At 44.4% G+C, this 17415-nt stretch overlaps 1 pseudogene; it reads right to left on the reverse strand.

The window, feature by feature from the left end:
* Positions 1–17415, reverse strand: part of LOC121595659 — a 140412-nt pseudogene that overhangs the window by 4533 nt on the left and 118464 nt on the right.

A 17415-nucleotide genomic window follows, 5' to 3' on the forward strand; every position in this document is an offset into this window, starting at 1 on the left:
CTTACTAATGAGCAATAATAGGCAGGCTATTACGGCGGCCAAGGCACTGGTGCTGGATTTAAGCGCTTGTCGTTCCTTCAGGAACTCACAACTCTCGCCCCAGTACGAGTCCGGACAGATGCACTTGTACTTCAGGCGTGGCTCCTGGTTGATGCAAGTGCCCCCATTCAGACACGGATAGTCTAAACACTCGTTCCGATCGATGCAGGTTTCGCCTTCCGGTGAGATGATCATACCATCGCCACAGCTGTACCGAAAAATATTCAATTCAAACATAAGCTGTCAGTTATTTGACTAAAAAGGCCATGCTCTTTCACAGTAAACGGGGTCGAGGTACTAACGTGCACTCGTGCTTGTTCCACAGGTCGACACACTCGAACGGATCCGGACAGTACGCGTTCTGGCAAGGATTGTTGGAGGAACAGTAGTGGTCGATGTTCTTGGCCATCGTGGCCTGAGCCCACTGCGTACCGTTGGTGGCTGGCGGAAGTGGCAAGCTTTTACCGTCCAATCTGCAAAGGAAAGAGAAGAGATCATTATAAACCAGACATGTCAAATATACGGCCCGCGGGCCACATGCAGCCCACGAAGGCTCCTATTCCGGCTCGCAAAGAACTTTGGCAGTTATTTGAATGAAGCAGAAATAGATTGTAAATTATAAGATAAGAAAAACGGGTGTATAAATGTTGAATCACTGAAGAAGAAGGTTTCAATATATTTAAAAACCATGAAAAAAACCCTCAAAAAACCCCCCCGTTCAGGTAAGAACTGTATGAGGTCGAATGTATGCTGGTAGTCTCTTTTCCACAAAAAAATGGCCACATATCTAGCCAATATTGACTGATGAACTGATAAATTTTGATTTATCGTTATTAGTCATTAGCGTTGTCAAAATGCAGCATTTGTACTTCGTGTGTCATAGTGTCAAGGCAATATACGAGGTTTAAAGAACTGTCCAGGAAGTCTAAAAGCTAGCTGATATCCGAAGCAATTGAATATGAATTATTTAATTTCCGAGTACGCGCGACTGCCACCGAAATAAAGCATGAGTAAACTCATAAATTTCATGCACTGTTTAAGGGAGGCTACGAAAAAAACTATAAATAACATTCTAGGTGCAAAAATAAGTCCCAATTGATGTTTGCCGATTGGAAGCACTCTCATTCCACCGCCACCCAACAGCAGACCGCGAGAATATTTTGAACCGTAATCCGGCCCGCAACCCAAAACAACTTTGACATCACTGTTATAACCTAGTACCCAGAAAGCATTTGCTGTCATATCCGCTGGACTTACCTTATATCGTCGATGCAACTCTTCTGATAGTCCGATTTGACATCGTACGTCTTGACGCCGTTAAACTCTGGCTTTCCGCCCGCATACACACCCTCCTGCTTGTCCACTGACAGCCACTGATGTCCATCGAACGAGAAGCTTTGGTTGAAGTTGGCACCTTCACCCCCATCCAGTTCTACGATGGCCGCCGAACCGTACCGTTGAACCTTCACCACGTGCCACTGTCCGTCGTCCACCTCTACCGCCATCAACGCAACCTCCTGTTCCTCCACCTGGCCCGTGTTTAAGCTATACCGGAAGTGCACCTTGGCGCCCTTCAGCTCAATGATGCCGTACTCGCGCATATGCTGATCGCTGATGCGGAACAGCTCGCCGTACGTCTCGCGTGTACGGAACCGCAGCTGAATCTGCGTCGTGAACTTGTCTGGTTCGAAGCTGAGCGCGTATTTTACGTTGCTGTGCGTCTTGAACGTGGTTGGAGTGGTCGGCAAGCTGCAGGACGTGCCCGTCCAGCCGGGATTGCATTCACACTTGGCTTTGTTATAGCTACCGACACATTTGCCATGCTCGAGACACCGGGCGACCTGCGGATTCAGATCGCACACCTCCTGCGTGTACAAACAGCCGGGCGCACTACCCTTAGATAGTCCCGGGTGGGACAGGTCGTATAGAATTCCGTTGTGCTTAAACTCGCGAATGCACCCCTCGAAACCGACCCCAACCGGCATGTACTGCCAGCGGCTGTACGTGTAATCAAACTTGTCTCTAAACACACCGCCAATCTGGAGCGGCGTGTTGAGATTCAGATATTCGTTGAACTGCGGCACCTTGCCCAGCGCCTGGCAGGTGTGGTCGACAAAATCGACCAGGTTGCCTTCGTCGGCTTCGGTGATTTCGGCCGTCTTGCAGAAATCGACCACCATCTTCACTTTTTCCGTGTCCCAGAACAGATCGATCCGGTGCCATTCACCATCGCTGAGCGGATGTTTGGTCGCGATGCGTAACTCTAGCGTACCCGAGCCGAAGTCGATGAGAAACCGGGGATAGCCCTGCTCCAGCTCGAGTGCAATAAAGTCAGACAGCTGCTTCGAAGTGTCGTCCTCCTTGGGTGGTGTGATAGGCCCGTTGTAGAAAATTAAACCGTCCGGTTTCGTTGTGATGATCTCGACGCTAATGTGCGACTTGTCGAGGACGTGTCGAGCGGTGGGTACCAGGCCCAGCCACTGCCGCGGAAGCTACGTACGACCTGCTGACAGCGGGGCCCCGTGTAGCCTGGTGGACACGAGCATTTGATACCCGACTTGGAATTGGTGCAGCGACCACCGTTCAGACAGGGATGGGATTTGCAGGTCTGCTGCTGCTTGTACTCTCGCGAGCTGCATACACACTGCGCTGTGGAGTTGATCTGCACCCCAACCAAGGCAGTTTTGTTCGCATTCACTAGGCAGGGGTTCGTCTGGACCTCGATGATGCTGGTGCACGACCCGACACAATCCGCATTTTCCAGCAGACACTCGTCCACGTTTATCATCGTGATGTTGATTCCCACCTCCTGCTCGATTTCCTCTTTGTGCAGCAGTATTACGCCGTTCAGCTGCACCACCTTGTAGTAGTACGCCCCGTGCACGGCGAACTGCACATCGGTCAGCGGCACCGACCGGTCCTTCATCTGCACACTGAACACGTCCTCATTCTTCACGTCTACGTTCAGGAGCTCCGCCAGCTTGTCTCGAAACCGCTCCAGCTTGCTGCGGAAGATGTTCTGCGTGCGATAGTTCCAGATGCGTATAAAGTCCTCATCCGTAATGCCGGACAGCTGGATTGAGCCGGAGTTGACGATCGCCTCGTACGAGATGTGCTTCACCACTGACATGTTGGCGTACGATTCCTGAGCATGCTTGCGGTCGTAGATCTTGAAGCGCAGCTTGTAGCGTGTGCACCGCGCCGCATCGTCACCATGCCAGATGTGTCGTCTAGCTTGAAGCGTGGATTCTCGGCCTCATCCCTTTAGAACAACTTGTCCGAGGTGTCCCAATCGTCGAGATCGTTAACAAACACACACCCGATCGGTGTGTCCGGCGCCTGACCTTGGTAGTTGTACACGATCACCTCCTTGCAGCCGGGCTGCATGATGTTATCGTTCAGATCACCGATCGTGATCGTCAGCGTGCTGGTGCCGGTTTGCGGTGGTGTACCCGAGTCCTTGATAACGATCGGAATGGTATACTGCTTGCGGTACTCACGATCGAACGAGCCGAGCGATGAAATGATCGCCATACCGTCACCCTTGTTACTCTGTTCCACCTTGAAGGACGTCCGAATCACATCGTCTGCGTCCGGGTCCATGCGGAACTGGAACGGCGCCCCGTTGCCCTTCAGTCGGTCATCCTTGTCAACGGCGGAGATTTCGATAATCTTCGACGGCGGTGAGTTTTCGAGCAGAATGGGCCGATAATCTTCCGCAAATACCGGCGCATTATCGTTGATGTCCTTCACCAACACGGTCAAGATGGCGAAGGCCGTGCTCGGCGGTACACCGTCATCGGTAGCCAGAATCTCGAGCAAATGTTTCGCCATCTTCTCCCGATCCAGTTGACGCTGGATCGTCACCGTACCTTCCTGGTCGATGGCAAACTGGCGCTTCCGGTCCGTAGCACGGTTAATGATGTAGGTAATTTTGCTTTTACCTCCCTTGTCGATGTCAACTGCCTTGAAGGTGCCTAAGTTTTTGCCCACGTCCGCGTTCTCGTACACCGCCGCCTCAATGTGTGGCTTCTTGAAGCGAGGCGTATTATCGTTAATATCTTTCATCTTCACAATCACCCATGAATGGTCAACGTGGTACTTGTCGTTCTCGTCGATCCCATTGCTATCGATCACTTGTATTCGAAAGCGAAAGCCATTTATCTGCATCGGATCCTCGAAGTCTAGCGGCTGAACCACCTTCAAACTCTCCGTACCGTCCGCGTTCTTTACCATCGCGAACTTATCCGCCCCGTAACCGCTGCTTTCAATGATTTTATACTGGAAATTATTTATCTCATCACCATCATTTACCGTTACGGTCAATATCGGTGCCTGGGACAGCACACTACCGTCGGTTTCCTCCACCTCGACGAACCACTCGTCTTTGGTGAACCGAGGCGGCATATCATTCAGATCCTTTACCTTGATGGAAGCTGTCCCCGTACCCTTCAAACCTCCGCCATCGGTGGCCACAATCTGCAGCGAGTAGTCGAGCGTCTTCTCCCGGTCTGAGACAGTATACCGTGTAACTAGACAGTATAACTGAGACAGTATACCGCCGTCGTGATGAGTCCCGTGTCCGGATTGATGTCGAAGATCGGCAAACCAGTATCCTCTTCGATCGCGTTCTTCTCGATCGAGTAAATCACCTTCGCGTTAGTGCCTTCGTTGATATCGTCATAATACTCGGCCTTTATTGTGATCACGTACATACCGATGGTGCCATTTTCAGTCACGTTTCCATAAGCAATGCCGTTCGGGAACTGGGGCACATCGTCGTTGATGTCTTTCAGGTTGATCTGCACCTCCGTAAAGCCCACCAAACCTTCGCCTCCTTCGTCCTGCGCAAAGACGGTAAACTTCCAAGACGCTCGTCCGTGTGGTGGATCTCGGTTCAGGGGCTGAACATTCGGGAGGAAAGGTATGAAATGAGAACAATAGGCAAGAGAGGAAGAAAAAAGTTATTAGTTTCCATTATCACGGATCTGAACGCTTGGGTTGCATCATTTAATTGGTGGTTAAGGAATGAAATTCTGTTTGACTTTATAAAGTCTAACAAGACTCTGGACATTGCTGTCGGTTTTGTTTGTTGCGGCAAGAGAAAGTTTCCAATTTTTTTTGATTTAATTAAAATACTGTATTTACTTGAGGTTAAACTAGTGTCCGGTGTACCGAGCTCAATAGAGTGTACTTTTGGTCCCACACGAATTATTTCGAGACTCGGCCCATGGCACAAGTTGGAAGTTATTTTGAACTGTAGCAGACCACAATCTAGTTTTGCTATGGAAAAGTTTCTCCATTGCTCCAAGGCTTCATTGCACAGCAGAGGCACATTAAGTCTTGCATACTTTTGAGTTTCTGTACCGGAAATTACCGGTGATAGAAAACTGCTGCAAAGACGCTCAACGATCAAACAATTCCAAAACAAAACGGTCATCTTACCTCTGTCCAGGTTTTGGATGGCTAACGGGTTGTGCCGTGAACGTTTGCCCCGCTTCGGTCGAATCTTATGAACCGTGTGAACCTCAAATTCTTCTTCCCTTTTATTTAAATGTTGCAACAGTTTTAATTTTTTTTTCATTTTTTCAAGGTTAGCTGCAGTGATTTTGTTGTGTTTGTCAGTACAACGTGGTGGTGCTTCCAATATACACTTCCGAGTCCACAATGTTGACCTACCTCAAGCACAAATATTTCCCCCGTGGCCTTGTTGATGTCAAAGTTGCTGTCCGAAGGATTTTGGATGTCAATACCGGGCCCGGCAGAAAGTAGATGATGTTATTTGGCCGCTCCACATCGGCATCCGAGGCAGTAACCTGTTCCAGGCGAGGAAAAAGACATCAAATGAGAGGAAATAAGTGGCCAGTGGATGAAAAAAAAACACCAATATTAAGAAAAGTAAACAAAAGGGAACGCTTGTTTCTACGAACTACCGAAATCGCTCAACAAAGGAAGATTGACTCAAGGAAATTCAGGAATTGCAATGTAGCAAGGCGTGCGATAGCCTTTCTCGATAGGTTTGCTGTGTGCCCTGCCAAGCTCAGTCAGCACCGTAGCAAACGTGAACGGGAAATATGAAAGCTTCGTGACCGGATGATTGGCATGACCATTTGCTCGTTCATATCGGTGAGATCGGACGGAAAACATCAACGTACACCTGGTGTGTTTGGGAGGGTCGCTTGGGCTTGGCACGGCCCAGGACAGCTAATTCAATTCCATCGGCTGTCAGTTGGAAAATTAGCTTTTCATTTATTGCAGCAAATTGCACCTTTGGTTGGAGGTGAAATCGTTCAATATATTTTCCTCTAACACACCAGTCCAACGTGACGTTCAAGTCCAGCTCGAACCTGGAAGGTGTATAGTAGCTCGAGGCAGCTATGACTTCAGCTACTCCATGAATGTTGTTTCAGCCATTCTGATTGAATTGTTGCGATTACACCAAGTCTGACTTGGTCGTTGAAGTTCGTGATTGATTGCTGTTTGTTTTATTGCATTTAATACAAACAAGACGAAGATAGGCATAGGTAATGGAAAATAATGCTGTGTTGATCGTCCTGTAAACTTGACAAAGGCTAGACAATTATCATGGGCTTGGCTCATACGCAGTGTATTAAAATCAATTCTAAGAGTTGATGGTGAATGGTGAATAATATTATCGTTAAGGTAGGATTTCTCTTCAATCATTTGCAACGATCATAATTATTCTCCACGTGCTAGACCCAAGGAATGCTTGATTTATCGGGACTTACGAAACGTACCATCCGTTAATAACTTTAATGTGGCTCGTCAGGAGTGTTGAGCCGGCCTGGATTAAGGGGTCATTACATTATCCCGTGTTGGATTTTGGGTTAATATTAATATTTCGAATATGAATTCAAATAGGAAAACACGTAGGAATTAGAAGGAACTAAACTATAGGATATAGATAAAACTAATTTACTAATTAGGACTGCATGAAATGAACTGCTCGAACTACACGAATGAAATTTGTAATGAATTATGTAATGAACTATGGGACAAACGAATACACAGTTGCAAACAGACCGGCGATTAAGGAGCACACTTTTCATTTTCATCAAATTTACTCAAGTTAATATCACAATCCAGCACATTAGTGAATATGTTTCACACCCCGTTTACCTACGATGCACCGGAACACTGCATGTGCGAAGGTTGAGTGGTTGTACGTGGTGTATTTGCTTGTAAAACAAACCTCAATGCGTTTACCGATGCAACTACACCATTCCACTGACGGGGGCACAAGAGGACGCACGGAAGATAGTGACTAATCGGTTGGATGCATCGCGGTAGGATAAAACCTGCCGATCACTTAAAAGCAAAGTTCCATTACGCCGTCTGAGCAGCACATTGTGAATATCATCATCGCGTTAGTGCATTTGCACTGCAAAGAACTTTACATTGGACCAATCGCAAAAAAGTCTCATTTCAAAAAGCTACTTTAGCGTACTGTATGCATTGCACAAGCGGTTCAACAGCAACGAAAGCAAACCAAATTTCCCCCTCCGAACACGACAAGAAACGTGCTAATCGTTCTTTTTATGTTAATCCTCCGTTTGATTTCTGCTATGGGGCGAACAGGAAAGACATAAGACAGGGAAAGTTCAATGTTGTGCCGCTATATTCCGTTTTTGCTGTGTGTTGCTGCGACGAGAGGAACACAAGAGGGCCAAGCATTAAAGTGGCATACAATAGCCGAGAAAATTGGTGTCGAGTAAATAGAATAGAGTTTCCATCAGCAAGGAGCTGTACGCCTGTGTCCTCATGGCAAGTGCAAAGGAAACAAGAAAAAGCAACTGAAAAGCAGCCAGCACGACACAACCAGTTCGCCGGTGGTTATGTAAATTTTAATGAAATTTCATTCTCCTTGATAGCTGCTGTTGTGGGCAGCCGTACCGACCCCTGGACATGCCGTGGTAGTTGTGCTACCACTGGACAATGTCCAGGGGACGACAGTGTGTCACGCACACTGTCGTACGCACACTAAGCGCGGGCCGCTTAGTGTGTGTGGTGCGCTCGGACAAGCAAGTGTTGCGAGCAGCCGGTCGAGCAGGGCTCCCGGCAGGGCACGGTACGGCTGGCGCGCGGCCGAATATTTTAGTGTGCATTGTGCTTATGAATTTATATTTATTATGTGTACTGTTATATCAGTGTTTTTAATAAAGTACCTGATGCAAGCCAAAGACACAACAGCTGCAAAACTTTTTGTCTTCTCCTAGTTTCGGTTTCTGCGTGGCGATATTTTCCTTCCTCAATCTTCTTGTATTTTTCTTAGCCTTTGTGCCGGATTTTCCATTCCAAAAGTTATCCTGTGTTGTTATGTTGTCGGTGTCGGTGCAGCTTAGGGTGGACGAGCCGAAATAGGCCAAATTCATGCAAACAGCTACATCACCGTCATGTTCACTCGATCCTATTTCAGGTGCACAAATTGTGTGTGTGTGTTTGTGTGTATGATGTTCAGATTTGAAACGCTGGAAGTGCAGTTCTGGATACGCATCTGTGCCAAGGACACGAATGTGGAGGTCACATTAAATGAACTTTCGGACAAGGCGTGCGAGTAAGGGCAAAATACCGACGCTAACCGGAAGCAACGTGCTACTGTTATGTATTTATATTCATTAAAAAGTTTTCTTCTAGGATTTCACACTCATTTTAGACAGTATTAAAAGCGAACTGGCCTTGCGTATCCCCTACGCAAAGACAGATGGGGCAAACTCTCAATCAGAAGCCAGTTGGCGATGCGTAAATTTTCGATGATAGCCCGTTATTAGACGGAAAGCATTTCACAGGATTTAACCGACGCGGCAACTGGATGTAGCTGGCTGGCCAGATATGCAAAGCCCCTGCGGTATAAAATGGCGATCTGGTTTTGCGAAATCGCTTATTAACAACTGGCTTTGCTGCTTATTGGAGGAAGTGTTAAGTTTTGATTTGGAAGTGAGGCGCTTTAACACGTTGACTGCCACGTCATCTAGATTTGAGTGACAGCGATGCTTCACAGAGGGCCTCATCGTCCAGTTGCGGGTGACAACAAAAGCGAATTCCAATGTACGATACACACTAATACCATAGCGTGCATGCGAAGGACGGTACGCTCCGTACAATTAGTATTCAATTAGTTTTATTAACTCCTGATAATAATCGACTAGTTTTCCTTATGAGCGCAAAAGGAAATCGTTTTCTCTGTATATTTCTCTTGCTCTTAACATACATGTATGTTCTTCTCTTCTGATCGCAGAAATACTCTTCGATTGACACGTATCGCTAGAATCGAGCGAGGCGCTGGACAATAACACATTTAAGCAAGCGGCGTGCGCTCTAAAGCGATTCATGTGGCCCTACGGGACATTTTGCTCAAAACCGCTTGGCAGTCAACGTGTTAAATGTGTAACCAAAGTGAACCATCAATCATCACCAGACACGCTAGGATGTGTGAAGGATTGAGCTAACAGTGGCGTAGTGTAAAAATCCCCACTAAGTCACACACACTCACACAAACACAAGTGCAATCAGGTTGAAGGGAGTTACTAAAACAAGAGAGAGATAGAGAGAGAGAGAAATAGAGAGAGAAAGAGAGGGAGAGAGAAAATGAGAGAGAGAGAGAGTGAGAGAGATAGTGAGAGAGAGAGAGAGTGAGAGAGAGAGAGTGAGAGAGAGAGAGTGAGAGAGAGAGATAGAGAGAGAGAGAGAGAGAGAACAGTTACGGACAACAGGACAAACCAGACAGTAAGGTGGGGGATTCGGTCCCATGTTGACGTCATTACCATCGTCATCGTTTTCCCCGAGCGGGAAAGCTGCATACAATCCAAGTCACGTTGTAAAGGAATCATATGTGGCCACCAGCGACACGGCACGATGCTCGGTAACTAAGATTATGCTTTCGCCTCACTGAAAGTGCCTTTTCTTCAGTGCAGGGAAGCGAGAAAGAATTTTTCGAATCGAATTCGAAGACATAGTTAGTATGCTAAAGGAGAATAGTTGTTATTTGTTTGACATTCGGTATCGGTTCAGGCGGCCATTGTCTCTTGTTGCCTCCATTGAAGTGGAAAGAATAATTACGACAATAATTTCCAAGCAAAAGGTGCAATTTTAATAAAAGGTCAAATCAATGATCAAACTCTCGTTTCAGTACCATCTCTGTACCAAGCCAACACTGACGACGATTCGAAAACACGAAAGTGGAGATTAGTTTCTAAATGCCTCTTAACATAAATAAACTAAATTTTGTTTGCTTTAATCTTAAAAAAGCTACACCCATTGGCTTTGAGCGATACGAACTACCAACAGTATATTTATTTCCATCAGTCTCCTGATCAGTACCACCGTTTTTTTCACCGTCGCCACAAGGTCACCAGAAGCTTTGTAACCGCTCAGTAAACTATCTCATAAATTACATACATGTTTTTTTTTCAAAGACATGCTCTTCCAACGAGTGAGTGCGTCTCCGCACTGAGCTTGTGCAATGGCATACAACTTCATACGAGGTACATCCCTGTGTCCATCGGAAGCGTTTGCGTTTTGGCCCGGTGGATGTGTGAGGCTGGTGTCATAAAGCATGCCCCGTTTTAAGACCAAGTACCACCGACCAAGAGAAGCAATGTAACGGTCAGGGCCATAATTGAACGTTGGAAAGCAATAAAATTGATAAGTGTCTTCTATCGTACGGAGGTCATGTATTTAACTTAACCCCAGGAAAGTGCTTTAAAACGGTCACTACCATCACACATGCACGTCCGTGCGACTTTCAAGACATTCTAAACCTTTACGAAGCTAATGACAAATACAAATTATCTTCTGATGGTCTCCTGGTCTTTGGGCGGATGGGGATAGTATTAACTACCTACCGATGATCACCGGGCTCTACTCCCAGTGGGACACACTAGACCATGTACGCATCTTTGGTGAGCTTTTGGGCAAGACATGTGCCCTGTTTCTGCTAAGAGGACACCTTTTATTTTGATCATAGTGCACGTTTTGTCGAGAGATGCTTACGAGCGGGCGAGGAGGAAAAAAGACGAGATCTATCAGTATTTAGTGTAACATCGTTTCGTTTCGAGCACTTGGGAAGTAATTTCTAGAGTGACGACTACCAAGGTTATTAGCGAACTTTGGGCACGGGAATTTACTTTTTCTGTTTCCGCTTGCAAAACCATCCTGATTGCTCAACTTTCCTGGCACAAAGGTTACAGTGTTTGGCAACATGTTACATCGGTACGTATCTGTTTTCTAAAAAAATCATCATCCTCATGCTAGACTAGCTCGACGTTTGGTTTACTGATATTGAATATTATACTTCCCCCTTTTCGATTTTTTGTGTGGTAGTCTAACCGATCGAGGTGTACCTTGGGAAATAACTTGGTCTGAGAATCTCACTTATTTAATTCTCCACAAGCTATTCACGGTCAAATGTCAACCGAGGTAAGACGAAGCTGCATTTAGCTGCTGGTGCGAGACATCCACCGAGTAGTCATGTTACGCTTTTCTCTAATTTTGTGGCAACATTCCATGATTTTTTTATCGTTAGTAAGGGACAACCAAAACAATAGGAAATGAGCTGTAATAAAACTAATATAAGATACGGTTCATTTTATATTACACTTTATACGATTCCTCGGGATCTTTGAATGCTTCCTTTACTTCAAAAGGAGCCACGAACTTAACAATCGATTGGACATGTTTGCAGTTCATGTGTTGCGCTCCGCAAATGAGGGTGCCAAATGGAATTCACATGTGTGGCTTAGCTTTTTAGCTTTAGTGCGACATTTTACGTAACTGTACGGACATGATTTCCCCAGCAATGTCGGTGGCGTTCTTTCCCATTTTATGAGATAATTTGTTTTCTTGGATTCGATTTTTACTCCTTCTCGTTTTGGAGTTTCAAAAACGGTTATTGCCACCGTTCCTTTGGCGGCTTGATAAGTGAGCTAGGGTTAGTTTGGTGGCCATGTCTGTGGTCTATATAACGAAACGTTTGTGAAGTCTTGGATTCCGTTGAAGTTAAAATCATATACTTTTTTCTCGGAGTTAGCAGAACCACGGTGAAAGTGTGTTTGTGTGTCTGTGTGAGACGTGAGTAAATTTGTCTTAAAAGGATGGAATTGTTTTTTATGTTTCACACCATCCGCGCACGTCCCATGTGCGCGTATTTCCAACCTGCCCTTAACATTGTAGTTTAGCTGAAACACGTTGCCTTTCTCTCAAATACAAGACACTACAACTTGTGGATGGAATAATGAAACTAATAGCAGTGTGCTACGTGCACCACATGACCTAGGATAAAGCGAACCGGATGGCTTTAGCCCGATGACTTCACCGAACCAGTACATCGACTAAATATTGTACGAGAAAGTTTGAAATCTAACTTTAACCCACAAGTCGTGTAAGGGTGTGCATGTATGTTTTACGGAATGTTTAATGCCCAACCGTCGATTGCATGCTATGTTTCGTAAGATAGTACCACCTTTACGTCACCATTCGGTGCTTGGCTACGATCTCGACCGTCCAGTTTGGGTGGATAACAGTGAGTTAATATAAGTGAAGCTAAACATTATTCGCCACTTGATTGTTGCAAACATTTTCTATTGGGTTTTTGCGTGCCATAGGTGGATAAAATCATGAGAAAGGGAATGAAGGTGGGAATGGGAGGTAAGGAAACTGTTGGCATTGTTTCGGGTGTTTGATTACTAGGAGAGGATGCTTCATTCCGTTGATTTATTGATCAGTGGAATCGAAAAGCTCGTGGAACGCGCAGATAGCAAGGTTGCAAGTTTGTTCAAAGTGAAATTATTAACTGAATTGAGCTATTGAGTGCTCGAATGGAATGGAGTATGGACGGGTCGGTTAGTTAGGAAGATGGTATTTGAGTTGTTGTGAGGAAGAAAAGTCTTCAGATTAAGAGCCATAGCCAGGAAACTTTGTAAACTATGTGGAGTTTTGTGAGTGTTAGTCTATATAACAATCTCCATCTGATCATAATTAAATTATGTAAATCGTATGTTCCGTATGTACTGATGTGTAATTGTGCTTGTGTTTCTTTAAAAGAATTATAAAACTTTGGTAATATACTTATCATTTAGCTTTTTAATATAATTTCTTTTAGTGACATTTCATAATGATAATTTTTAGTTTTAAATTTTATGTAAATTAATAATTGTGTAAGACATTCCATTTGTCAGACAATTTTCTTTGCACTTGCATGCACTGCATTAAAGTGTAATATTTACTTAAGTATCGTTCGTGCTTACGGACAACGTTCGTGCTTACTTAATTTTTCGTGCAATGTTTTGTAGTGCGGTATCAATAAGATCATCGGACTTAAAATGACTGCATTTGACAATTTTACGGCAAAAACATCATGGTTTCAATTTTGTACACCATTTTCTACACCAACAAAGTGCTGAAGTGCATTGTAAGTAAACAAACAAACAAAGAAAATAAACACATAACAAGTTCACAGCAAAAATTCTACGAACCACTCACAAAGAGATGCTGCCTGCTCAAGAAAATATAAACAAATGATGAATCCTGTTGCGTTGCACTACATACCGGATCGAGCTTCCCCTAACCGTCCGCCCGAGGCAGTCTTCTATTTTACGTTTGCAGTGAAACTGCATTGGGGAATATATGTTACTGTTGTACCAGAATGTGTGCAATTGTTGTACTTGTTGGTAAATGGAAGTTTCGTACATTTTCCGCACGGCAAAACATTTCATTTCGACGAAAAATATTGTTTGTTTAGTATTTAAAGTTGTTTCTCGGTTTCTCTATCCAAAAGCGTTGTAGATAGATTTCTTTTAGCTTCGGTGTCGCCTCACTTGCTTGCCTTATATAGAATTGTGCACACATAGAAGCGTTTGCCCAACCAAATCAGCAAAACATTGGGAAGGTTGTGCTGTTTGTTTTACTGTGCCATTGGCAGACGATAAGCACGGTCAAACAAATAGTATAGTTCAGAGCTGGTGAATATTTTTCATTGGTGGAGAAGTGACGTTACTCGTGGTGAGGTAAGTGCTGTACGCCAAGTGCAGTTCCGAGATATAAATTGCACTTGTAGTTGGGATGGTAGCAGAATACAAAAAAAAAAACATACATAACTGGATAAACACCATTTCCTTCCTCGAGCTAGCTTCAAGCATGTAGGATGATGCAGAAATGTTTATAAAAAGAACAATATTTAAATGGTTCGCCGGTGTGGAAGGAAACTTTGAGGACAACGACAGTGAGCATGTAAGCGGTGATTTTGTATGTGTTTTTTTTCAGATGATTTAGCATGTTGTTCAGTGTAGCTGGATGTATGATCAGACGACAGCAACAATAGTGTCCCACTACGGAACATAATTCAATGTACAAATGTCATTCCCGTGTAGGCATGTCCAAGCTAAACGAAGCGTGCAATGCTGCGGAAGTGTGGCTTAAGGGTAAGAACAGCATGATGCACATTGATAATGCTGATGATATGAATGAAAATACATTTTTGCTGTTTAACAGTACCTGATTCCAGCAAAGCAAAAATACTTTTGTGTCATCGAGCTTTTGGTTTTTATCGATTTTGTACCCTTGCTAAACGAAACAATATCAATACTAACATTAATCACCTTGTTATCAAAGGTTGATAATTTCTTATGATGAATCATTATAATCAAATCTTTAGCAACTTTTTCTGTTCCAATGTAATGGGTTTGTATGTATTGTCCTAATGGTAACTTTACTTTCGGTGTCTCATTAGCAAACCATCCCAAGCGCCTTGATAACGATCATTGAAGCTGGTCATTTTCCATTAAATGTCAATAGCGTTTGGCATGGTTCACCTTTACTGGAGTGACAATAATCATTACTGTCATCGGACAGGTAAAAGTTTACTTTCTGCTCATATTGAAGTCGACATGCGAAAACAGGATAGTAGAATATTCCCTTTTTCCGCAAAGTTTCTCCCTATCCCGATATGCTGGGATCTTAGAGTCTCAGGGGACATTCGTTGCACGTGGACAATGGTTCACCACGTTTGCCCCTTTCTCGCTCATCTCGCATCGAAGCTAAGCCCCAGTGAATTCCTACAGGAAAGAGACAAAATAAGCATTACGAATCTTATCAAATTGCACATTTGCTTCGACCAAAACCACAGGCAGACCAAATAGGTTTCGGGCCTGGTTTGTGGTGGTGATTGAAGGTTCCTATTTTACTGAAATCGTCAGTAAAACCTCGTTCCTCTAAGCGAGTTATATGAGTTTTCATTTGGAGCTTCCGTCCCTGGTTGTCTGTACAAAACGAACCAAAAGTGGTGGTGCGATGGTTTCAGCGCTTTCCGACGATTTCTTGTGATGTTTCTTCGATTTTCTACAATGGCAAATGAAAGAGCCGGAAATTGCGTCACCGGTTTGTTTCGACCCGAGTCAGCGCGTCCAGGCTGGACGTTGATTCGAAATGGTATTTTTCCGGATGTTTCCTTTCCGTAGGTGACGGTAAGATTGAGCTTGCACCATGGGAGTGTCCTAGCTGGGGACGGGAGATGGTGGCTTAGTCGTCTTCCCAATTTTCAACGAAGGGAAAACGATATTGATACAATGTGGCCTTTGTAACAGTTTAATATCAACGCCCCGGTGGCGTGCAAAGGCGAACGTGACAGCATTTGTCGCTTTGCGATGAAAGATAAAACATCAACCGAACAGGCCGTACTTTTGTCACCATTGGCCACCGCCCGCTGAATGGAAGATGTCTTTCTTGGAGACCGTATCCGATTCTCTCCCCAACCGAACGCATTGTTTAGCTGGCTGGACATCCCCGACAGCTAGGCCCGAACGTTGAGTGTAAGTAAAACTTTCCTTTTCAAAATATTACGCTGTGGTCTTAAGGAGATGAACTTTTCACAGAACACTGTTCCTATCCCTATTCACTGTCCCGACAATAGCTGGCAAAGAGCAGTTGAACGGAAAATTTTAACGCTGATACAGCACGAGATGAGTAGTCTTTCGGTTGCACTTGTTAGTTCTTTTCCGAGATCCAGGCTCTGCATTCATGATGGCATAGAACATTCTTTACGTGCGGTAAGATTCATTGGTCAACCGTGTCCACGTGGTTGGTGGCAAGGGCCTTGAGAAGAAGAGTAGAGTTGAAATAAATTATTCATTGTTTTCCAAAGATCGATCCGAGAGGAATCCCGTCCACGTTGGGAATCGTGATGGCATAGAGAGGAGAGCTTAAGCGAAATTATGATTGTATACTAGTTAAGCAGTTCTAATGACTAGAGGCTCCTTCGGGTCACAATAAGTGGAATTAGTGTGTATTCAGTAAATATTCTACCAAAGTTTGCATGGGAAATGAAATAGTTTTGTTTAGACAGGGTTGACCAGCTTGAACGATTTATTGGATTTTAAAAACTGATGCTTTAATCCCATAAAACTACTACTAGCACAGGTTTTGTTGAATGCAATTAAGGTAAAAAGAGGAGCTGAACCTTCAATTCAAATTCCAACGCGAATCAAGCTACTGAGTCAGCTTTACACAACTTATTATAATTGCTGTGGTTTAGTTAATAGTCGTCCCACCGAGCTCTACACCGGACGCCAGCTACTGAAATTGTGCAACTAGCATTATTTACGACGTATACATTGAATAAAATTCAACCAGTACAGGTTACATAAAAATACTTCAACACATTAATCCCAGTCCAGCATTGCCCTTTTGAACAAAAACCGGGCCCAACGAGATAAACCGAACGAGGGCCAATTCCAATTTCCAAAGATTTTACGGGCACCGGCAAAATGAAAATCTCTTGCATACTGAATTTGCGGTTTAGGAGGGTGAACAGGATTTTTTCCACACAGTTTTTTTTCTCTCCATAGTGATCCCGACCTCGACCTAGATAGGGAGATTTATACCATCCAATGAATTATCGTCTTCTGCTGCCCAAAACGAAGCATATGTACCTCGAATTCTTCACACTATCTTGACCAATCGGTGAACAGCCCCAGCTTTGCAGCTTTAGGGAAGACAAGATGAGTGTGGAATAACACCAATATCAAAAACAGACCCTCAACCTTACGGAAGCTAATGAAACGAGTTGATAATTGGGTGGATTGGTGCCACGCTTTCAGCGCAAAATTCCAACAAACCCAGATTTATGGGGATATCGTTTTTCAACATTTGTTGCTTCGAACCGTTTGAGTGCTTCCATTTTCAAGAACTTTGTCCAGTCACTATGCAGAAAGTCACAGATGATAGCAAATAAATTAAAGCTCCAATTGCATGGAATTGCTTGTTTGCCAGGGAAACAATTGTGAACCGACCAACATCAATGTTTGGAGGAAGCGCATTGAGTGTAGCAATAGGACAGATAGTCAATCATTTGCTGAGTGCCGAAAA

The sequence above is a fragment of the Anopheles merus genome, chromosome 3R (genome assembly GCF_017562075.2).
Source record: "Anopheles merus strain MAF chromosome 3R, AmerM5.1, whole genome shotgun sequence".
NCBI lineage: Eukaryota > Metazoa > Arthropoda > Insecta > Diptera > Culicidae > Anopheles > Anopheles merus.